The 25,760-nt window shown below is 39.6% G+C and overlaps 1 protein-coding gene across 2 annotated transcripts in view; it reads right to left on the reverse strand.

The window, feature by feature from the left end:
* LOC117501549 (semaphorin-6D-like) overlaps positions 1-25,760 on the reverse strand; it is a 187,857-nt gene that overhangs the window by 107,515 nt on the left and 54,582 nt on the right. For both annotated transcript variants that reach the window (XM_034160443.1, XM_034160442.1), the window contains exon 3: positions 2,290-2,404. The gene's annotated coding sequence lies outside the window, so the exon portion shown is untranslated. The remainder of the gene's footprint in view (positions 1-2,289; positions 2,405-25,760) is intronic.

Consider the following 25,760-nt stretch of genomic DNA (forward strand, 5'->3'; position numbering starts at 1 on the left):
AACAGAATACAATGATTTGCAAATCCTCTTCAACCTATATTCAATTGAATACACCACAAAAACAAGATATTAAAATGTTCAAACTGATAAACTTTGTTGTTTTTGTGCAAATATTTGCTCATTTTGAAATGGAAGCCTGCAACACGTTTCAAAAAAGTTGAGACGGGGCAACAAAAGACTTGGAAAGTTGATGAATGCTCACACACCTAATTGGAAACAGGTGAGTGTCATGATTGGGTATAAAAGGAGCATTCCAAAATGCTCAGCCATTCACAAGCAAAGATGGGGTGAGGATCACCACTTTGTGAACTGCATGAAAAAATGGTCCAACAGTTTAAGAACAATGTTTCTCAATGTTAAATTGCAAGGAATTTAGGGATTCCATCATCTACAGTCCATAATATAATCAGAAGATTCAGAGAATCTGGAGAACTTTCTACACGTAAGTGGCAAGGCAGAAAACCAACAGTGAATGCCCGTGACCTTCAATCCCTCAGGCAGCACTACATTAAAAACCAACATTATTATGTAAAAGATCTTACTGCGTGGGCTCAGGAACCCTTCAAAAAACCACTGTCAGTTAACACAGTTCGTCTTTACATCTAGAAGTTCAAGTTAAAACTCTACCATGCAAAGTGAAACCCATACATCAACAACATCCAGAAACGCCGCCTCTTCTCTGGGCCCGAGCTCATTTGCTCAAAAGTGTGCTGTGGTCTGATAAGTCCACATTTCAAATTGTTTTTGGAAATCATGGACGTCATGTCCTCCAGACAAAAGAGGAAAAAGACCATCCAGATTGTTACCAGCGCAAAGTTCAAAAGCCAGCATCTGTGATGGTACGGGGGTGTGTTAGTGCCCATGGCATGGGCAACTTACACATCTGTGACGGCACCATCAATGCTGAAAGGTACATCCAGGTTTTGGAGCAACACATGCTGCCATCCAAGCAGGGACGTCCCCGCTTATTTCAGCAAGATAACGCCAAGCCACATTCTGCACATGTTGAAAATGTGTGGTGCATTACGAAGTGCAAAATACGGCAACGGAGACTGCCGGGCTGTTGAACAACTGAAGTTGTACATCAAGCAAGAATGGGAAAGAATTCCACCTACAAAGCTTCAACAATTAGTGTCCTCAGTTCCCAAATGCTTATTGAGTGTTGTTAGAAGGAAAGGTGATGTAACACAGTGGTAAACATACCACTGAAACGTGCTGCAGGCATCCATTTCAAAATGAGCAAATATTTGCACAAAACAGTATTTATCAGTTTGAACTTGTCTTTGTAGTGTATTCAATTGAATGTAAGTGGAAGAGGATTTGCAAATCATTGTATTCTGTTTTTATTTACATTTTTCACAACATCCCAACTTCAGTGGAATTGGGGTTGTAGTAATGCACAATGTCAGGGGATCACCCAAGTACACACTTTTGCTAAATATGAATGAAACTGGTCAACTGGTTCTTGCTATATCGTGCCAACAAGGGTGGCAATGACAATATCTTGAATATTTCACTGTGACCTTGAAATTGACCACAAGGTCACTGTAACTGACTGGTGTCGGGGATCATCCAAGAATACACTTATGTTAAATATGGATGAAATTAGTCAACTGGTTCTTGAACAAATATCTCACTGTGCCCTTTAAATTGACCACAAGGTCACAGTAATCGACTGGTGTCAGGGATCACCCAAGGACACGCTTATGTTAAATATGGGTGAAATTAGTCTACTGCTTCTTGAGATATCACGCTAACAAGCGAAAACAGACAGACGGACAGACAGACGGGCATCCTGATTGCTACATCCCTCTGAATTTCATACTTGGGGGGGTTAAAAAGATGGAATCTGGCATCACTCTGCCTACTTTAATCTCATTACCAATTATCAGCCATCATCTCATCAACACCTTAGTCACACTAATTTCATTAAAATCTCAAAGAACGGCAGCACCGGAGAGCTGACCTGACGGCTTATAGCCGCGAGTCATTTGTGCTTTACATGATCTCACCTCAGCGGGCTGATTGTGATCAAAGCCAGTGCAGAAAAAATATTTCACATGAAATGGAGCAGAATTGTGAAACTTTTTGACATCAGATTCATGGAGCTGAAAATGTAGCCCCCCCCCCACACACACACAGATCACAGACTTGGCGCAGTTTTAGAGGCGCTAAAAAGGTCATTTATAGCTGCTTTGAAGCAGGTTCAGTGACCCAGTCAGGTCACGAAGGTCATCAGGGAGAGCTGAGGATGAGCAGAAGGAAACACTGAACCAAACTCTGCTGCACTTACAATGTGAAAGTCAGCTGTGATGGACAGGTGATATTCGCTCCAATCAGGTGAGAATAGATGCAGGATGTGGTCCCGACAGTCAGAAGGTGGGGGTGAACCCCCTCAGACGACCTGCAGAAAAACAAAACTTAGAGTGTGATTGTGAAACTGAAGACGGTGGTTATAAGTCTTCACACGTCATGATATCACAAGATTAATTATTATGACCATGATGAAAACGTCCCTTTATAGGTCATCATTTACTTCCTGCAGGAAATCAACAAGTGAAGGTGAATATTTATAAAATATGTGGGCTGTTCCAAGGGCAGTGATCTCTGGTTGGTAAATCTTTCCAGCACCTTCTTTATGAGACCGACCGATATGGATTTTTTTGAGGACAGATACCAATATTAGGGAGTGCAAAAATGCATAAGTTAATACCAACAAATCTTGTGATACACATATAAAAAAATTGCAATGATTCTGAACATTTTGTTATCAAACAGTTATGAAAAAGAAAGGTAATAAAGAATTAATGTTTTACAGTTTAAACAATCTTTAATAACTAGCCAACAACCAACATATGTACATGTCTAACCAGATCGTTACTCTGGATGGCATTTCCCTGATCTCTAGTAATACTGTGAGAAATCTTGGAGTTATTTTTGATCAGGATATGTCATTCAAAGCGCATATTAAACAAATATGTAGGACTGCCTTTTTGCATTTACGCAATATCTCTAAAATCAGAAAGGTCTTGTCTCAGAGTGATGCTGAAAAACTAATTCATGCATTTATTTCCTCTAGGCTGGACTATTGTAATTTATTATTATCAGGTTGTCCTAAAAGTTCCCTAAAAAGCCTTCAGTTGGTTCAGAATGCTGCAGCTAGAGTACTGACGGGGACTAGCAGGAGAGAGTATATCTCACCCGTGTTGGCCTCCCTTCATTGGCTTCCTGTTAATGCTAGAATAGAATTTAAAATTCTTCTTACTTATAAGGTTTTGAATAATCAGGTCCCATCTTATCTTAGGGACCTCGTAGTACCATATTACCCCATTAGAGCGCTTCGCTCTCAGACTGCGGGCTTACTTGTAGTTCTTAGGGTTTGTAAGAGTAGAATGGGAGGCAGAGCCTTCAGCTTTCAGGCTCCTCTCCTGTGGAACCAGCTCCCAATTCAGATCAGGGAGACAGATACCCTCTCTACTTTTAAGATTAGGCTTAAAACTTTCCTTTTCGCTAAGGCTTATAGTTAGGGCTGGATCGGGTGACCCTGGACCATCCCTTGGTTATGTTGCTTTAGACGTAGACTGTGGGGGGGTTCCCATGATGCACTGTTTCTTTCTCTTTTGCTCCGTATGCATCACTCTGCATTTAATCATTAGTGATCGATCTCTTTTTCCTGGTTCTTTCCCTCAGCCCCAACCAGTCTCAGCAGAAGACTGCCCCTCCCTGAGCCTGGTTCTGCTGGAGGTTTCTTCCTGTTAAAAGGGAGTTTTTCCTTCCCACTGTGGCCAAGTGCTTGCTCATAGGGGGTCGTTTTGACCGTTGGGTTTTTCATAATTATTGTATGGCCTTGCCTTGCAATGTGGAGCGCCTTGGGGCAACTGTTTGTTGTGATTTGGCGCTATATAAGAAAAAAGTTGATTGATTGATTGATCCCCATCTCGCATCACTCAGAATTGGCATAAAATATACTTCTAGTCTATTAAAGCCGTGCCTATCTGGCACCATAGCGACTACTTGTCTTCCGTCTTTGTAAAATTCCCACTCCGATTAAAAATGAACGGCAGCTGTTTGCTTTGGATTTGTCTTTTGCAGCTAATGTGACCAAAGGTTGATGGGGGTCCCAGCCATGCTTAGCAGCATTGTAAACAATGCCATCAGTGCACCCTCTGCTGGTCAAACTACATAATGACACCATTTTGAACAACCAAAACATTTTTCTGTATTGGTTATTTGATAAAATAAATGTTTTGATGATCTGCAAAAATAACGGTGATACATATATATACACATATATTTGTGAACGGCTCATATCAGCCGACATTATTGGCAACTGAGATATCAGTCGTGCTCTGCCACCTTTATGAGATTGAGAGAACTGATGGCCACTGGCATCATTTCCGTGTTAATCCCACAAACCATCAGCATTGTAACCTGCAGATTCTTCTGTAGGTTCTCAACAACTTTTACCAGTGTATTATCAGACACCTGCCGTGTGTCGCGTTTCTGATCTCTATATCACACTTTAATGTCCCTGTCAGTATGTACTAGCATGTCCCACAACAATCATCATCATCAACACTTTTATGTGTACAACACTTTCAAAAACAACTGCTGCAAAACGCTTTATGACATACATAAAGTAAGCAATAAAACACAACCATAAAGAATATATAAAACATCCTGAAGAACAATTTTAAAACATGACCATCATTAAGTTATCTCTCCACAATTACACAGCCACTAGAATTTAAATAAAAATGTTCTCCTGTTTACAGTCTGTGAAGGAGAATAACTGGAAAATGTCACTTTAAATATGGGTTTGTATCAGTTTTAAAAGGGTTAGTTTTGCTTTATTGTTATTATTTTGTAAGTGCCTCGCTGTGAAGTGATTTTTATTTGTAATATTATGTCTGTGAAGCACTTTGATCCGTGGGGATGCACTAATAAGGTTATTACTAGTAGTATTATTGTAAGAGCTATGTAAGGAACAAGAACACAAACATCAAACATTTTATAGTTGATATTATTTCTGTTTGTTATTTCTAAATCAGACTTTCTAACTCAGTTCTGCCTCACTAAGCAGCGGGGAAAAAAATAAATAAACAGACAAAGAGAAGAAAGAAAACTCCTTAACGTGTTGTTAGTGTAATTTACCATTGATTTTCCAAACAGACATACAAATGTGTTTGTTTTCTAGCATTTTCTCACAGTTGCTGTTCTTCTTTGTAGGACTTAAAAAAAAAAAAAACCTTTTTCCTGTTTTTTCCCCCCTTTCATCTTCTTAGAAAAGCCAAACTCACCGAGCTCGTTAGCAAAGACACAGCAGGATGTTCTGCATCAGCTACTGTAACCTTTCCAAATGAACTAATAGGCGCAATTAAGACGAACGCTGCCCAATTAGAAGCTCCCTTTCTAACGAGGCCGAACAGAGGAGGATCACAAATGAATGTAAAGTAATGCCAAGAGCAGAGGAGGAGATTGACTTAAAACGCTAACAGTCAGGGGGCATTTTTCTTTTCTGTGACAGAAATCTTTATGTCAGACAGACGGCGTGTAAGCAGGCTGAGAGTATCCTGCATGAGAAAAATTCAATTCAATTGATTAAACTTATAGGGCGCCAAATCTCGACGGCATCGTCTCAAGGACCTTTCACATAAAACAACTCAACAATAAAAACCAAAACAAATTAAATTAAAAAAAAAATGCATGATGAAAATGTTAAAAACATGCTAAAACAGTTAACCCTTTACCTACTGAGGCTATAAATGGACGATTGGTTATAATTTTTTATTATAGCAATAAAATTAAGAAATAATGTTCTATGTTTGTGTGCTTTGGTACCCTTTTCCAAGAGCACCTGAATTTCAATTATATTACACTTGATTAACTATTTATACACATTATTTGTAAGTTTTAGCATTTAAAATGAAAAAAAACACAAAAACGAATTTGATTTTTTTTCAGTTTTTTAGTGAAAAATGAGAGTTATGTAAAGGAAGTTTGGATTTCACATTTTTAACAGGAAGCTGTACGTGTTTACAATCAAAATAATTAATTTTGTGTGTCTAGAACTCAGAAACAGTGCAGAAACAGTGCAAAAGTAAACATTTTACAAGGCGAAAATATGCAAAAAGTAACCAATTTTAAAGTGCAGAACCAAACAATATGAATAACAACAAAGTGCAAAACTATATATAAATATATCAATTATTATCTGTATTGTTAAAATGTGCAATAAATCACTCATTTGATCACTCATTTTGTGCAAAATTATACAATATGAATAAAACAATGAAGTGTCAAACTATATACAAATATATAACCAAGAATCAAAATTAGATCTAAACTACATCAGTCAGTGTGGTACTGTTTGTAACAGTTTCTGTCTGGCTGAAGACAGAGGCCAATTACACAAAGTTTGCACATCCAGCAGGTTGACCTCTTGCAAACCTTGCAAGAACGCCGCCCCTTTGTGGATCGCTGGCAAGTTGGGTTTCCACTGCTTGTTGGTACTGGGCAGTGGCTTGTAGCTGATGGAGCCATCACACCCACACAAACACACCTTCACAAATGACACTAACACCCTGCCTTTTCCTCAAAAATGACTACATTTATGTTTGCTGTCTGTCTCTCTACTTTTCTGTCACTTTTGTGCTCTTTCGTACTTTTCCATCGTTTCAAAAGTCACTGAACGCACTTTACCGTAATATATGCAACATATAGCATACTGTTGGAAAGCACAGGTTCTTGGTTTGCTGTCAGTGTTGAAATTTTTCAGATTGAGGGCTTACATGAGAAATTACAGTAATGAGAATCAGCGGCGCACTAGTGTGAAACCTCCGTGTTTTTCCACTGCGTGATGATGTCACAGGCTTACATTTACCATAATACACCATATATCATTGGAAAGCCCTTGGTGTTAGCTTAACAATGCACTTTGAATCATTCAGATTGGACAAACTATGGCGGAGTTACGGTAAAGAAATACGCATATGGAAAATATGGCGTGGGCGCCATCGCCGTAGATAAAGGGTTAAAAAGGTAAAGCATAGTAAACAATATATCATTCATATAAAATAGCAAACAAATGCATCTTTAGACGCAACTTAAAAATTTCCACAGATTCTCACTGCCTCACTAAAACAGGGAGATCATTCCACAGGAAAAAGCTCTATGACTCAGACGTTTTATTCACCCTAGAGACACAGATGGTTCCAAAAACCCATATGGACAGAGCGTTTGAAAATTTCAAGTAACGCGTGTGTCGTATGTGTGCTGTTGACGTAGAAAACCACTCTGTTGCTTATAATTAGTTCATTGTGCCCATGTCATTCTTTACATGTGATGATTATACTCAAATGATGTTCCTGAAATAAAAACTACACAGATTTTGTTTGTTACAATTGATCGCAACATCTGTACTGAAATTAGGTTTTTTGTCAATTACTCTTAAAAAACACCAGATAGGCTTATTGTTACTATAGAAGTTAAACATAAACTTGGGGTCAAGCAACATTTGGAGCCAAATTTCAAGTCTCTAGGTGCAGCGGTTCTCAAGATATGACATTTTCGTCGATATTTTTGGTGATCTTTGAACCCGATATGTTCACTGGCTCCGTCCATATGGGTTTTTGGAACCAAATGACCCAAAATTTATCCTGCTATGGTTTATTCCATGTATATTTCCATATTCCATGCAAACACTTATAGATTTCCAATTTTTTTTTTTAAAAACACCCCCTCTATTTATAGGCCAATAGCAGGACCTTAAAATCTGATTGTGCAGAGGAAGGCAGCCAGTGAAGAGATGCCAAAATGGGAGTAAACCTTCTCAAACCTTCTGCTTCGTGTCAAGAGTCTGGCAGCAGTGTTTTGAACCAATCGAAGTCCCCTGATTCTAGACTGCAGCAACCCAGAAAATAAAACACTGCAAAAATAATGATCAACTATGACCACCAGCGATTCTAATCTACTGAAAAGGGTGCTGAATGGGTTTTAATCTCATTGATTTAGAGATGTTCCAGTTTACCTGGTTTTGAAACATTTTCTATCAAACTGTCAAGTCAGCATGAAACCAACTGAATTATAGTTTTAAATCAGATAATAAATATTTTAAGCCTGTTTGCAGAGAAGTGCTTGACTCAATGAAAGTTGATTCAGACACACAGACAGACACCAAGTCAAGGACCATGTGCTGGTACCGTATGTTGCTGCACAACTGTTAATATCACCAAAATGCTTTCTTTTCCTTTAATTTTTTTAATTAAGAAAATATTTCCTTAGCGCTCTTCTATATTTTGCATTGTGAGATAGAGATGTTTATTTTCCACCTGTACTTGTTGGTTGGTGGCACACAGTGGTGATCCAGCATAATCCACATTTTCTGAAGATTTCCAAGTTGCTGTGATTCAGTCTTTGCAGTAATTCTAACAAAGTCCTTGTGTGAGTGCAGACAGCCATGTAGGACCCACTTCCTTCCTGCATCTGCGTGGGTAAGCCTCTCACCAAAACACAAGAACACTTCTCTTGGAGCTCTGACTCAGGAAGATACGGTGTAAAACCAGTTACAAATCACATGCAGGTTAGGCGAATTGGTGACTTGAAATTGATCGTAGGCGTGAGTGAGAGTGCAAATGCGTTTGACTGTCTATATGTGACACTACAATAGACCGGCAGCATGTCTGGGGCAAACCTCCACCAACACTAGTTTTGCATTCCACAAAATTTTATCTTGGAAAAAATGTTCAAGGTGAAAGTCCTGTTATAAGTGGCTTTTCATAAGATAAATTAGATGTGATCAAATGTCAAGAGTATGTATGTTTGTCTTTTGTTTTCAACTGGAAGATAGACAAACAGGCTTAAAATTGAAACCGCCATCCAGTTTTGGTGTTGTAGGTAAATCCATAGCAGAAAAATGAGAGTGATTGAGGCACTTTTGATTGAGATATAATGAAGAATGTACATTAAATAGGGTTTTCAATGTTAAATTTAAATGGCCACAAAATCTGTAATCTGGATCAGATCTGGAACAAATTTTGTCAATTGATAAAGCACACAGTCCTACATAATGCTCTGAAACATGAAAATTCAATCTTTTTGAGAGTTATGATTTTTTGAAAATTCGTTCAATGTGAAAGGATAGAGATTTTTCCAAGATTTTTTCTGACATTGATTTTTGAACCAGTTATTGCCCATCAGGATATGAATGCTCTGTAAAAATTTCATAATATGTGAAAAATTGTGGGTTACAGGCTGTTCAAACAAACAAATTTCGTTGGCGGAGGTAATAAATGTTTGTTGACATCGCATTTTCCTTTTTTGTGCACATGCAACATGATGTTTGCTGAAGATATCATGTGTTCACAAAAAACCAAACCTGATGGCTTCATGAAAACCTGCAATCTCGTCTGCTTAACTACCACGACCCAGCTGTCACTCAATCAGCTGCCAATGGTCTCCGTGGATACGGTTACATAACAGAATAAGACTTATGTGAGGATCAGATTTGGGTTGATCTTGATCCCCGTTTATCCTTTTGTTAGGATTTCTGTCAGACAACATATTAAACCTTTCAGTGACAAATATGATCTGTATCTGTCACACAAAAACACACATATTGTTTCACAAACAGACCCGGCGTCAGTTTGATGTGCTCCTCTCTAACTAATCCCTTTCCGAGGGTTAATTTGCTGTGACGGCCTCTCTCTCCGTCTCTGCTTTTATCAGCACACAGACATCAACCTCTTATTCTGGATTCGGTCTCATCTCTCTGATTTTCTTACATCCTTAAATATGAGCCAACAATTTATTTATTTATATTCTTTGGCATCCAAAAGCTTCCCTGATAGGAAGAAGGACTTGAACATTTTACAGGAACATTTACTGCTGGCGAATAATCCACGTTTGTTCATCGGCATGTCATCTTGTTCTCCACACATTGATATATTAAAAGCCAAGTGGCTTCTGTGTGTGTGCGTGCATGTGGCTTCGATCACGGAGAAACTGTGGAGAACTGACATTTGCCGTTTGATATGGTTATGTATTTTGGGTCAAGGAGGAACGGTGCGAAAACGGAAAGGTGATAGGACTAATATTTTTGGAGAAACTATGGGTTTTAGCTAACAACACTGAACAATGGACATTGATAATTAAATTCTGGACTCACACACCATTCCAGCAGGGGGCAGTAAATCATCTATATATTAGAAGCCAAGTGGCCTCTGTGCGCATGCATGCGTGCATGCGTGTCTTTGATCATGGAGAAATTGGGGAGAGCTGACATTTACCGATTGGTATGCTTATGTATTTTGGGTCAAGGATAAACTGCCAAAATGGAAAATTGATAGGACTAATATTTTTGGAGACATTACAGATATTAGCTAACACTGAACAATGGACATTGATATTTACATTCTGGTTTCACATGCCATTCCAGCAGGGGGCAGTACATCTATATATTAAAAGCCAAGTGGCCTCTGTGTGCGTGTGTGCGGCTTCGATCATGGCGAAACTGGGGAGACCTGACATTTGCCGACTGGTATGGATATGCTTATGTATTTTGGGTCAAGGATAAACTGCCAAAATGGAATATTGGCAGCACTAATAGTTTTGGAGAAACTACGGATAATTGCTAACACTGAACAATGGACAATGATATTTACATTCTGGTTTCACACGCCATTCCAGCAGGGGGCACTACATCATCTATATATTAAAAGCGTGTGTGCATGATTTTATTTAGAAAGTTCAACGTAAGTACATAATAAAATTGTGAATTGTAAAAGAAAGTGAAAACACTTATTTCCATTGTGGTCCATTTAAAAATGAAATGACAAAATATAAGCAATGATAATAATAATAGTAGTAGTGTGTATACGATAACAAGAACCTAAATATTTATGAATACATTAAGACAGTAAATTAACATTAAAAAAATTACACAATTAGAAAGATATAAAAGGATTGAGTTCTTCCCCCAAAAACAGTTGAGATCTAAGGACTAAAGTTCGAAAAAGAACCTGGACTTACACGTCATTCCAACTCATTACAGAAACTTTGCACAATTTATTACCACCCTTGAAAAATGTCAGCTACCTATTTTATAAACAGTACCCAATCTAGAGCCCGTGGATCCCCACGGACACCCCACGGTAACTCTGTAACATTCCATCAGACAGTCCAAACAATCTGTGATCAAACCCATACACGGGCACACGCACACAGAGGCCACTTGGCTATTACTATACAGATAGGACATAAACAGCAACAATGGTGTCAAAAGCCAATGTCAACATGTACAGTTGCTCCAGTTTTAGTAAAAAGTGATGTAAATGGTCGATCAAGCTAACAGTGTTTTAGAAAGGACTAGTTTTCACCATCTCTTTATGCTTAGCTATCACGTTACGTGGTATCCCGTAATATGAACAGAACCCAATGGATGCTGACCTTGTACAACCCCTGGCAAAAATTATGGAATCACCGGCCTCGGAGGATGTTCATTCAGTTGTTTAATTTTGTAGAAACAAAAGCAGATCACAGACATGACACAAAACTAAAGTAATTTCAAATGGCAACTTTCTGGCTTTAAGAAACACTAAGAAATTAAGAAAAAAAAATTGTGGCAGTCAGTAACGGTTACTTTTTTAGACCAAGCAGAGGGAAAAAAATATGGACTCACTCAATTCTGAGGAATAAATTATGGAATCACCCTGTAAATTTTCATCCCCAAAACTAATACCTGCATCAAATCAGATCTGCTCGTTAGTCTGCATCTAAAAAGGAGTGATCACACCTTGGAGAGCTGTTGCACCAAGTGGACTGACATGAATCAAGGCTCCAACATGAGAGATGTCAATTGAAACAAAGGAGAGGATTATCAAACTCTTAAAAGAGGGTAAATCATCATGCAATGTTGCAAAAGATGTTGCTTGTACACAGTCAGCTGTGTCTAAACTCTGGACCATATACAAACAACATGGGAAGGTTGTTAAAGGCAAACATACTGGTAGACCAAGGAAAATATCAAAGTGTCAAGACAGAAAACTTAAAGCGATATGTCTCAAAAATCGAAAATGCACAACAAAACAAATGAGGAACGAATGGGAGGAAACTGGAGTCAACGTCTGTGACCAAACTGTAAGAAACCGCCTAAAGGAAATGGGATTTACATACAGAAAAGCTAAACGAAAGCCATCATTAACACCTAAACAGAAAAAAACAAGGTTACAATGGGCTAAGGAAAAGCAATCGTGGACTGTGGATGACTGGATGAAAGTCATATTCAGTGATGAATCTCGAATCTGCATTGGGCAAGGTGATGATGCTGGAACTTTTGTTTGGTGCCATTCCAATGAGATTTATAAAGATGACTGCCTGAAGAGAACATGTAAATTTCCACAGTCATTGATGATATGGGGCTGCATGTCAGGTAAAGGCACTGGGGAGATGGCTGTCATTACATCATCAATAAATGCACAAGTTTACGTTGATATTTTGGACACTTTGGTCCATGACAAGGCTCCAACCTGCAAAGCTGATCTGGCAACAGCAATCAGAGAAAGTTGGAGCCAGATTGATGAAGAGTACTGTTTGTCACTCATTAAGTCCATGCCTCAGAGACTGCAAGCTGTTATAAAAGCCAGAGGTGGTGCAACAAAATACTAGTGATGTGTTGGAGTGTTCTTTTGTTTTTCATGATTCCATAATTTTTTCCTCAGAATTGAGTGATTCCATATTTTTTTCCCTCTGCTTGGTCTAAAAAAGGAACCGTTACTGACTGCCACAGTTTTTTTTCCTGATTTCTTATAGTGTTTCTTAAAGCCAGAAAGTTGCCATTTGAAATGACTTTAAGTTTTGTGTCATGTCTGTGATCTGCTTTTTTTCTACAAAATTAAACAACTGAATGAACAGCCTCCGAGGCCGGTGATTCCATAATTTGTGCCAGGGGTTGTATAACCTTTACTTTGGAGACCAACTATTCCATTTATTAATCCTATTAGGTTTGAAAATGCTGGTTTTGGTTTTCATGTCATATTTTTTGCAACAAAGTTTGAAGATCAATGGAAAGAAAAAAATCACAAACTAAATAAAATAACATGATTGGTTGAAAGTGAGACGGGAAAAGGTCACATGTCCTCCATCAAGAAACAGCACTGAGTTAATTGGTGCTTTTCCTTCAGCCTGGAGCTCGAAGGACAAAGCTGAGAAACACAAACAAAAACTTTATTGCTGCCAAACTAAACGTGCTTCCTCCCTGCAACACAGTCAAAGAATCGAAGAGTCGAGTCACCACGAAATGAGAAGGGGGCGTGACACAAAGTGATGCATGCTGGGACAACGTACGCATTCATTAATTAGGTTTTCTTTCTTCATCCTAAAACATGTGGCCGCTCAGGTTCAACGGCGTGCGTGTTGTAAAGTTCTATTCCGTACATTCAGTTTGCTCATTACCTCGGGTGACTCTCGACTCAGATTTGACCCTTTAGAGAGAAAAAAAAGGAGTGCTTCTTCTATTGTCGTATCTCTGACACAGAACAGAAGCTCGGCCTCTGCAGAGTGTAAACATCTTCAGTCGTCTCACTCAGTCACGTTAGAGCTAAAGGGGGAAACGTGTCTTTTTGAAAACCTGCATGCAGATGGGATCTGGTTCAGGTTTCACTGAAGCCCCTTCATCCTCACTGAGAGCCTGACAGCAGCGACACATGCAGTCCGTTGTGCTGAAGTGGGCAATTTTCCTGCAGCTTCCAGACAAACCGGCAGAAACACTGAAAATCTGCAAAGTCAGATGTTCCACAACCAGAGGTTTCATCACAAAATACGCCAGAGTTCAAGGAGCTTTTAATCTGAAAGCTCAGCAATGACAGGAAGAAAAGCAAGAATCAAATGACTGGTATAAACCTAGGCTACATCAGCCCAAGACAGAGCAATACCCAGGCTAATCTCACACACACATGCAGCATAGATTTAGGCCCATCCTGTGAAAGAACAATCAACCCAGGACAAACACAGCCACAGGATAAGCATCATATACGAGTTAAATACTGACACAGCTCACTACACCCAGGCTGGAATCACAAAGCAGTCTGCGGATAGTAAGCAAACTAACCCACCCCCAAAAAAAACACAGGCTAAACCAAACCATAACCAACTAAACCCAAACTAGAACCACAGAGCAGCTGAAATGGGCAAAGTAAACTTACCCACTCAAAAAACCCAGGCTACACCAAACCATGACCAATTAAACCCAGGCCAGAACCACATGGCAGTCTGCAGACAGTAGGCAAAGCAAATTAACTTACCCCAAAACTCAGACTACACCAAACAATAACCATCTAAACCTAGGCTAGAACTACATAGCAGTCTACTGATAGTAGTCAAAGCAAACTAACCCACCCCAAAAAACCCAGGCTATGCCAAACCATAACCAACTAAACCCAAACTAGAACCACAGAGCAGTTGACAAATGGACAAAGTAAACTAACCCACCCAAAAAAAAAAAAAAAAAAACACCTAGGCTACATCAAACCATGACCAATTAAACCCAGACTAGAACAACAGTGCAGTTGAAATGGGCAAAGTTCCCACTCAAAAAAATCAAGGCTACATCAAACCATGACCAATTACACCAATGCTAGAACCACATAGCAGTCTGCAAATACCAGCAAAGCAAACTAACCCACCCAAAAAACCCAGTCTATGCCAAACCATAACCAACTAAACCCATACTACACACTGCAGATAGTAGGCAAAGCAAATTAGCTTATCCCAAAATCCAGACTACACCAAACAATAACCATCTAAACCTAGGCTAGAACCACATAGCAGTCTACAGATAGTAGTCAAAGCAAACTAACCCACTCAAAAAAAAAAAAAAAAAAAAAAAAAAAAAACAGGCTACACCAAGTCATAACCACCTAAACCCAGGCAAGAACCACAGAGCAGTTGAAATGGGCAAAGTAAGATAACCCACCTCCACGAAAAATCTAGTCTACACCAACCCCTGACCAACTAAACCCAGGCTAGAATCACAGAACAGTCTGCAAATAGTAGGCAAAGCAAAATAACCCACCCAAAAACCCAGACAACACCAAATAATAGCCATTTAAATCTAGGCTACAACCACAGAGCAGTCTGTAAATAGGCAAAGCGAACTAACACCAAACTATAAACAAACTCTGCTTAATTTAAAGCTATATTCAGTTACAATGAACTTTATCTGTACCTGTACAAATTTGGCTCATCATAAACTCAGGCTCAACTTGGTTAAAGATAAGTTGAGCTCTGGGTGTGAAAGTTCCCAAAATCTGGGAAGAAAAAAAAACAGAACCCTAAATAATCAGAGTCTAAATCTGGGCCAAAGCAAACTAAACCTGGTAAACTGGAACAAAGTGGACTTGGAATAAACCAAGAAAAAGTCCAGTCTGGGTGAACAGAGAGAAACCCCAAAGTGAACCTGACTAAAGCCAGACTAAATTCAGATTCAGTGAAACTTCCCATTTTTGGTTGATCCTGTTGAACTGAAATACTCTGTTTGATGTGTACGGACACACACGTGCACACTGAGTGACATTTGGTGTTTAACATCCTTCAGACTAACGAGCTGATCCTGCGGCTGAAGAGCAGCAGCTCTAACAAAGACAGATCACCCGATGACAACAAGCAGAGTACGTGTGTGTGTGTGTGTGTGTGTGTGTGTGTGTGTGTGTGTGTGTGTGTGTGTGTGTGTGTTGGTGTTCGTTCACTGCAGTCATGCAGTGTTAACCGATGAGCAGTTTTCAGAAAATGTCTTCACTCAGGAAAAGAGAGATTTTTTTTTTTTTTTTTTTTTTTTTTTTTTTTTTTTTTTTAAGAGTCCCTAAGTGCTACTCAACCTTTTTTCATGAACATATATTTATTTTATTTCTAAATTGGCTTTCAGGCTTTTAATAATAAAGAAAAATGGAGGTGCCACAGAAGTGCAGTCAGTGATTACATTTTTCATTTTTCTCTTTCAAAATCATTTAAAGTGATTCACGAAGGCCAGCAGGCACAAGAAAAGGCCAACAGATGATGTGCTGCTCATGTGATGGAGATCGTGCAGTGGTGCTAACACAACACTAACTACACACCTTTATAAGTCCAACCCAGGTCCCAAGGCTCATCGGGTCACTGCTCCAGATACCATGGGATGAAGTGGATCAGAGTCTATGACTCCCCCTGGAGGTGACGCCAGTCCATCATAGGTTCCCTCTCCAGCAGAGGCTAGAATTGGTTTCCAGCTGGTGAACTGAGATGATCCAGATAATTTGTCTTGTCCAAAGACATAGACAGGCAGGGGTACTGGGAATCGAACCCAGGGTTACATATAATTACCATAATTCTAAACTCAGAATTATGGATGTGAGTAGCCATTCTGGCCATCTCAGCAGCACTGGCAAATAAACAATAGATACTGGAAGCCCATGTTCTACTCTCTCCGATGGTGAAAGTTCTTCTTGAAACAGCCATGAGATATAGAGATGGACTCAACAGTGATGCACAATCGTGTTATGAGATGGAGATGAAATTAAATGGTGTTGCAGATCCATAAGAAATGCCATCATCTGCGTAGTGGGTGAGTGAAAGTTTACTGCCAAGTGTTATGTACACTACATGGACATTGCAAAGTATTTTTACTTAACCCCGTCAGAGGACTTGAAAAACTACAAGCACTTGGGTGCCTATAACCAGTTTGTTTACAGCTGGGTCAGAGAAAAAAATGTTACGGATCGTCGAGGACAAATGGAAAAGTAACGCTATTGGCACATCCATAGCACACGGATTATCTTTACTGTTCTCCCACTTAATGTTTCCTGCTGTGCTGCAACACATGCAGGTAAAATACATGTTTTCATACCAATGTTTTGCTTTAATGATGGTCATTCTTAAATCTCAAATGTGAGAGTTTGCGCTTTTACCGACTTTCACGCTTTGTTTGGCTTTAATGATCACGGAGCTCCGACAGGTTTACAACCCCAATTCCAATGAAGTTGGGACGTTGTGTAAAATGTAAATAAAAACATTATACATTGATCTGCAAATCCTCTTCAACCTATATTCAATTGAATACACCACAAAGACAAGATATTTAATGTTCAAACTGATAAACTTGAATGTTTTGTGCAAATATTTGCTAATTTTGAAAAGGACGGCTGTAACACATTTCAAAAAAGTTGGCAAAGGGCAACAAAAGGCTGGGAAAGTTGACAAATGCTCAAACACCACCTGTTTGGAAACAGGCGCGTGTCATGATTGGGTATAAAAGGAGCATCCCCAAAAGGCACAGCTGTTCACAAGCAAAGATAGGGCAAGGATCACTACTTTGTGAATAACTGTGTGGAAAAAAAATAGTCCAACAGTTTAATGACAATGTTCCTCAACATTCAATTGCAAGGAATTTAGGGATTCCATCATCTACACTCCATAATATAATAAGAAGATTCAGAGAATCTGAAGAACTTTCTACACGTAAGCAGCAAGGCCAAAAACCAACACTGAATGCCTGTGACCTTTGATCCCTCATGTGGCACTGCATTAAAAACCAACATCATTGTGGAAACGATTTTACCGCGTGGGCTCAGGAACACTTCAGAAGACCATTGTCAGTTAACACAGTTTGTCGCTACATCTACAAGTGCAAGTTAAATCTCCACCATGCAAAGTGACAGCCATACATCAACAACATCCAGAAATGCCGCCATCTTCTCTGGGCCTGAGCTCATTGGAAATGGACAGACACAAAGTGGAAAAGTGTGCTGTGGTCTGATGAGTCCACATTTCAAATTGTTTTTGAAAATCATGGACGTCGTGTCCTCCAGACAAAGGAGGGAACAGACCATCCAGATTGTTACCAGCGCAAAGTTCAAAAGCCAGCATCTGTGATGGTATGGGAGTGTGTTAGTGCCCATGGTATGGACAACTTACACATCTGTGATGGCACCATCAATGCTGAAAGGTACATCCAGGTTTTGGAACAACACATGCTGCCATCCAGCAATGTCTTTTTCAGGGACGTCCCTGCTTATTTCATCAAGACAATGCCAAGCCACATTCTGCATGTGTTACAACAGTGTGGCTTCGTAGTAAAAGAGTGCAGGTACTAGACTAACCTGCCTGCAGTCCAGACCTGTTGCCCATTGAAAATGTGTGGTGCTTTATGAAGCAATCCCGTAGATCCCGGACTTTTGAACAACTGAAGTTGTACATCAAGCAAGAATAGGAAAGAATTCCACTTACAATGCTTCAACAATTAGTGTCCTCAGTTCCCAAATGCTTATTGAGTGTTGGTAGAAGGAAAGTTGATGTAACAAAGTGGTAAACATACCACTGTCCCAGCTTTTTTGAAATGTGTTGTAGTTATCCATTTCAAAATGAGCAAATATTTGCACAAAAACAATAAAGTTTATCAGTTTGAACATTAAATATCTTGTCATGAAATGAATATAGGTTGAAGAGGATTTGCAAATCACTGTTTTCTGTTTTTATTTACATTTTACACAACGCCCCAACTTCACTGGAACTGGGGTTGTATAGCAGTCTAAAAATACTTGATTTATGATGTTTGTCCGTCTAGATTTTATTGTTCAATGGACACATTTAACACTGAAGTGGTCTTAGAACCAATAAGATAATTATTAGAGGTCATACTGTGGAACGTTTGAATGATTGTCCAAGATGGCCAAGGTGTTCCCAAGCCAGCCGAGAGATGTAGTCCCTCCAGCGTGTCCTGGGTCTTCCCCGGGGCCTCCTCCTGATGGGACGTGCCCGGAACACCTCTCCAGCGAGGCGTCCAGGGGGCATCTGGAAAAGCTGCCCAAGCCACCTCAACTGGCTCCTTTTGACGTGGAGGAGCAGCGGCTCAACTCCGAGCTCCTCCCGAGTGACCGAGCTCCTCACCCTATCTCTAAGGGAGCGCCCAGCCACCCTGCAGAGGAAACTCATCTTGGCTGCTTGTACTTGCGATCTCGTTCTTTCGGTCATGAGCCAAATCTCATGACCATAGGTGAAGATCAGAACGTAGATCGATCTGTAAATCGAGAGCTTACATTGTAAACACTATTTATTGTGCAACAAGTCTAGAAAATTCTTATGCAGTACAGTTTAAGGTGTCTCATGTAACAGACAGGGAGAAGCACAGAGGATAACATGATGGGTACTCCAAGACCATGCCAGGCGGACACCGCAGCCAAGATAACGACCATTAAAATGCTGCAGATTAAAATCTAACATGGACGCAGTTCAAACAGCGGTGGATAAGCTGGGAGATCGAGTGACGGAATCCAAGACTCGAATATCAGGTCCTGGAAGATCACAGTCAGTGCATAGATGCCACAGTAGGCATGGCGACCAAAACCATTGCCAAGATGCAAAAGAAAGTAGCATACCTCAACGACGCTGGCCGCCATAATAACATCTGTATAGTTGGAATAGAGGAGGGCGCCGAAGATTGAGACATACAGAAGGTTATTTCAAAAGTTGTAGATATTGAAATGGGCCCGGAATTCGAAATTGAGCATGCCCACAGAGCAGGTCAGCGGGGCAATAGAGCCCAGTATGTCCTGGTAAGTTTCCTGAGGTTCACAGCCAGAGAGGCGGTGTTGCGTTCAGATCGAGAGAAGGAGTGTGTGGAATGGCAAGGAAAGAGGATTTCTTTCTTTCAGGATCTTTCTCAGGACGTTATTTGGAAGCGCCAAAAAATCTGACGGAGTGAAGAAACAGCTGCAGGCGGAAGAGATTCTATACCCAGCCATGCTGAGAGTTGTGGCGGACAATATCCGATACACCATTACCTCTTCTGAGGTGATGGACTTTATTTACAAGAGGGCAGGGTGAAGACCCCGTTGGGAAACAGAGGACGGTGCTAAGTATCAGGTCAGTCGGGTCCATTTAGTCCAACTCTTACTTGAGTCACTCCATCTTCTTTAGATAACATACAATTATGCTCATGGGGTTCAATGCTTGTACTCAACACTGTTAAGGGAGCAAAGTAATAAAATTACTGTTTTATTACTGCATCTGTTCTGTTTATCTCATGGGTAAAAATGACATTCCATACACAGCAGGAATATTATGTTCCTTTCTAATCTTTTTCCTCTTCTGCACTGGAATATAAATGAGGGCATTAAACTGATAAATATATGAAGGACTGTCTAGGCTGCTAAAGGAATATGATGGACATTCACCCTGTTAATACAAGTGTTAAATGTGTCACCATGATCCCTATTAAGAGAATTGATGGTCTATATGTTGACGGCAGGGGTAGTGGCCAAGTGATTAGTGTGCTTGGTTTCAGTGCGGAAGATTGCTGGTTCAAACCCCACCCCGCCACGTTTCTCCATGTAATGCATAGTTGCATCAAGAAGGGCATGTTGATTATGCCAAATCAACATGCAGGTCCACCCCGGATCTGCTGTGGTGACCCCGAGTGAAAACAAGGGAGCAGCTGAAGGGAATTACTTGTGGTCTATATGTTGACCTGTTTGAACTGATTTTTTTATTCTGACATTACAAGGAGTGGTTTTTGTGGGGCTCAATTTTTGACTGTCTGGCTATTTGTACAAACTATACTTCCCATTAGTGCTGTAAATGATAATACAAATATGGGGGGGCAGGTAGTGTGCCTTAATTGAGAGAGTGGCGTCAACTCGGAACATGGCGCCACTCCAGTTCCAACTGCGCTGAACTACTGAATGACCCTTTTATGTTTTCAACATTTTTTAAAATCATTTAACCACATACAACACACCCAGGTACAGGTGCTATCAAAATAAATATAAAAAGCTATTAAATTTACAAGAATTTACAATTTATGATGATTTATTATTTATATATTATATTACATGATTTATTAAAGCCTGATTTTATGCTTCTGCAGCTCTGTAACTCCATGTCTTGCAATGACGTGTGTGACAGTTTTAAAGTTCTCCGTCTCTGGATTATGCTTTATTATGGATTAATCTGACCCTCAACAAGCTTCTCTTTCTACAATCATCACCTCCAATTCAAAGGTAAGATGAACAATTTCCTCATTTTTCACTCGGTGTTTTAAAGTTGCAGACTTTTCTGATCCATTTGTAATCAGCGGGCACACTGCAAAAATTCTTAAAATGTTAAAGAGTGAAAGCAGAAAAGTGTAAAATTACAGCTTTTTGTGTCTAACTTAGCAGGTGCATGTGTAAGGCTGCAGGTCCGAGTCTGAGCACGGTGTGAAAAAAAATAAACGGTCGGGCTTTAATCACAGAAATGACTCCGGTCCCATTTTCCTCAATTCGGCGAGTGTGAGAGTGAGGAACTTTAATTTGCACCTCTGTTACTGTGCACGTGCAGACTGCTCAAGGTTTTTAATGGAAATACATTGCGATCAGACGGGACATTTTATTCAATATGAGTGAAAATCCATTATACAAAATCTCATATATACGGTGTTTATTACATGGAAAACTACATTACAACAAAAACCTTTATGTCCGGTGACTGCGAATATCTGGGTTATATGATGATGGTTTAGGCAAGTTTTACTGTACATGGGACTGAACAATAAATTTACCTCTCAAAACTTTGATGATTAAGTTGCTTCCATCCCACACAACTTTTTTCCCAATTTTTTTTTTTCTGTTTGGACCTGAAGGGAATCTGTACATCTTGAAGCCCTTGTTTCTATTTATGCCTCCAAATGCACAGCAACTCAGCATTTTCAGCGAATAAATAAATAAAATAGCTGGATTTACATGCTGATAGATTAACAGCCAGTTATTTTGAACCCAAGATGACACCATGTTATGTGATCGGTTGCAGGTAGCAGGTCAGGACTTCAAGAACACATCAAGATCAGGTTGCTTTCACATCGTTCCACCTAAATGGATACGTTTTTCAGAGATAAATATGATGAATGAGAGCAAAATAGTAGAGATGCTATATTAGTATGGCAAATACTCAAGTTCTTGCCTTGGAATGTTAAGGGGGACAAACTTTCTATCAAACGTAAGAAATTTCTCCTGTATCTTAAAAGAAGATAGATGTCTGTTTCTTGCAGGAAACTCATTTAGATAATAAGGAGTTAACAAACCTGCAGATGGATTGAGTCAATAAAATATTTTATAGTGCCTACTCATCGAGCCAAAGCGGTGTCTGCATCGTATTACATAAAATGTAAATTTCACCATTCACACACAACTCTGGCAATAAGTGCAGATTTGTTTGGCAGCAGATGCTCTCTCATTAATATCTATACACCAAACAGACTCTCCTGATTTTTTTTTTTTTTTTTTTTTGCTAATATTTGCAATGTAGGGAAACAACTAAGGCATACTTACATAATTATTTGAAGGCATTTTAATCAGGTAAGAGATCCAGTCCTAGATAAATCAAAAGTCACCAATGCAAGGTTAGTACATAAATCACAACTAGCTATTGATGTTTTGGAAGATAAGCCGGGTTTAGCTGACATCTGGAGAATTGCACACCCCCGTGAAAGGGCATATACCTTCTATTCTAATCCAATGACATTTTTTTCCACGAATCTGATTGGTTAAGCGTGTGAGATTTCAGACCGTATAATATTGGGGTAATGGTGGCAAAATATTCAACCATTTCATATTTAGATGTATTATTCCTTGCCCTGACCAGTGTTCTGATGAGATGTCATTCCTGTTGAATGTCATTCCTGTCCTCCGCGCAACTGCGCACGCGCAATATTGTTGGAACGCGGAACTGTCAATTTATGTGACGAGATGCACAACTCGACAGAATACTGGTTCCGCACACTGCTAGCTGTAAGCGCTGTTAGCTAAGAGCAAGAGAAAGTTGTGTACTGACGACACCGCCGAAATAGGTGAATTACTTGATTACTCCATGCCCTGACTGCTGTTGGAGCGACACTGCCTTGGTAAGCCATGCCAACCAAATTACGTACAGAAAAATAAACCGTGCAAACAATGGAATTGAATTAGAATGGGAATAGCCCCCTTGCGTCTAATGATTTGCAGACTTTCATGCTGTTATACGGTCGCAAATAGCCATTTTAGCTCAATTTGCGACCGTATAACCAGCATGAATGTCCACAAATCAGACACAACGGGGTTATTCCCTAATTCAAACCCACATGCTTCATATTCAAGAATATATTATTTCTTACTATCTAAACAATTATTATTGCAGTTATCACTGCTCCAATTGGTAATACCGTACTATCAGACCATGCCCCAGTTGAAATGGTGTTGGGTTCTAAAGCTGGATCCGAAACCCCTAGAGGCTGTTGTTGACTCAACACCTCTTTGCTCAAAAATGAAGAATCAAACAATTTCATTAAAAAGGAAAATCTTGAGTACTGAGCATTTAACGAAGGATCAGCTTCCAATGCTGGACTAGAACAATGCATTTAAAGCCTGCTTGAGTGGTCACTTAATACAACACAGTTGTTTGGAAAAAACAAGCTGCTATCCGATTATTTGAATTGGAGAAGGAAATTAAAGATCTTGAAAAAATATGCATCTACTAGATCCAGCACAATTCATGAAATTTGCTGGACTTAAACTTCTGTCTGTGTATGATCATTCCCCAAAGTTTCAGTTATCTTGGTTGTGTTGCATAAAAGTCAAAATTATAGTATGATTTGTTGGCGAAATAGGCCTCCGGGCAAAATGTCATTTCCTTGGTTGACCAACATGTCTTGCTGGATCTTCTGGATTTATTACAATTTTTATGGGTTCTGGGTTTTTTTGGGGGGTCACCCTGTACTTCACAGGGTTGGCGACAACAAGAGGAAATAGATAGGTTCTTGTCCCAAGTGGACCTACCAACCTTGTCTGGGGAAAAGCAAAAGGAGATTGGTGGAGAGCTTACACTGGAAGAGGTTCAACAAGCTATAAGGAAACTGAGCTCTGGAAAAGCTCCTGGAAATGATGGGCTGTCGACAGATTTCTATAAAGAAGTCACAGATCTACTAGCACTAAGGCTAATGACAGTATTTTGAGATGCAATTAAGAGGGGTAAGATACCAGAAAGTATGCAATCTGCCGTAATAACCCCGATACATAAGAAAGGCAAAAATCCACAGCAATGTAGAAGTTATCATCCAGTGTCTCTTATAAATGTAGATACCAAAAATACTGGCCAAGATATTAGTCACAAGGGTGGAAGTGCATCCAACCAGTCTGATTCATCTGGATCAGGTAGGGTTTATTAGAGGTAGGTCTTTGGCAGATAATGTACATAGGCTACTGCATTTAATTTGGCATGCAAGAAATTGCCCTAAACCCATAGTTGCTTTTTCTTTAGATGCAGAGAAAGCATTTGACAGAGTTGAGTGGACCTACTTGTTTAGAACACTGCACAAGTTTGGATTAGGCCTTCATAAATTTGGTTAGACTTCTATGCTGCAACCCCAAGTGTTGACAAATGGTAACATGTCCTTTTGTTTCCCCCTATACTGAGGTACATGGCAGGGCTATCCCATGAGTCATCTATTTTTTACATTGGCATTGGAACCCAATAGCGGCTGCCATCAGAAAAGTGTTGCTGTATGTGGATGATATTTTGTTAGTGTCCTCAAATTCTGTCTTTAACTGATACTTTCTCTCTTATCTCAGGCTACAAACTAAATTGGGGAAAATCAGAGGCAATGCCACTGTCTAGACTATGTCCACCAAGTATTAGACAGAAATGGCAGTTCAACTGGCTCCCTTCAGATTTGGTGTACTTGGGGATAAAACTTACATCAGGTTTAAAGGATATTATGACAGAAAACTTACTCCCCCTCGTGCTGAAAATTGAGAACACTTTACAAAATTGGGCCAAATTAGGATTATCTGTGTTTGGTAAATGTCTTGAAAATGATGATTATTCCACAAATGAACTATATTTTGCACATATTACCCATAAGTCTCCCTCCACCTTTGTTTAAAAAAATTGAAGTAGCAGTAGATTTTTTTTAGGGGGTGGGGTGGGGGGAAGACTTTGTTTAAGTAGAATTAAGGTTCTGCAATTGAAGATGGAGGCCTTAACCTACCAAGAGTGGATTGGTATCACTATGCCTTTTCTCTCAATCAGTTGGACAAAATAGGTGTTGCAGAGACCCAAGCTCCGGGCTGGGACCTGTTTAAAAAGAAACTTATGGAGCCTATCCCATTGCAGGCTTTTATGTCACAAACTGGAGGTGAAATTCCATCTAGAAATCAACTGCTGCCATTCGTCAGAGAAACCTGGCAAAGGTCACGGTATTATTAGCCTTGACCCTTTCTTTACTAAACAGTCATCTCTTTGGCATATTAAACAGCTGAAAGTGGGGAAAAACCTCTGTACTGGAAATTAGGGGTCATGGCTGGAATTATCTATGTTAGAGATGTTTTGGAGGGTGACAACATATTGTCCTTTCAGCAATTGGTATCTAAATACAAACACTCTAAACAGGATTTTTGGAAATATCTGTAATTAAGAAGCTGTATAGTACAACAAAAACAAAAATTTCCCCTGTTTTCTCAATCTGAGCTACAAAAACTAATGCAGGATAATTGGGGGGCTAAAGGTGGGGCATCTAAAAATTATCGTTTTATGAGAAAATCTCACCCATCTAAACTTGAGGTTCTTAAGAGAGCATGGGAGAGCAAGGTAACAAACACTGTGAAGTAAAGGGGACATGTGGTGTATATGTATCCCTCCCCTCTTTTTTTTTTTTTTTTTTTTTTTGTTCTTGCTATTAATAATGTTATAGTTGTGGTGGACATATTCCTGTCCCAATTAATGCATGT

The sequence above is a fragment of the Thalassophryne amazonica genome, chromosome 20 (assembly GCF_902500255.1).
Source record: "Thalassophryne amazonica chromosome 20, fThaAma1.1, whole genome shotgun sequence".
Lineage (NCBI taxonomy): Eukaryota > Metazoa > Chordata > Actinopteri > Batrachoidiformes > Batrachoididae > Thalassophryne > Thalassophryne amazonica.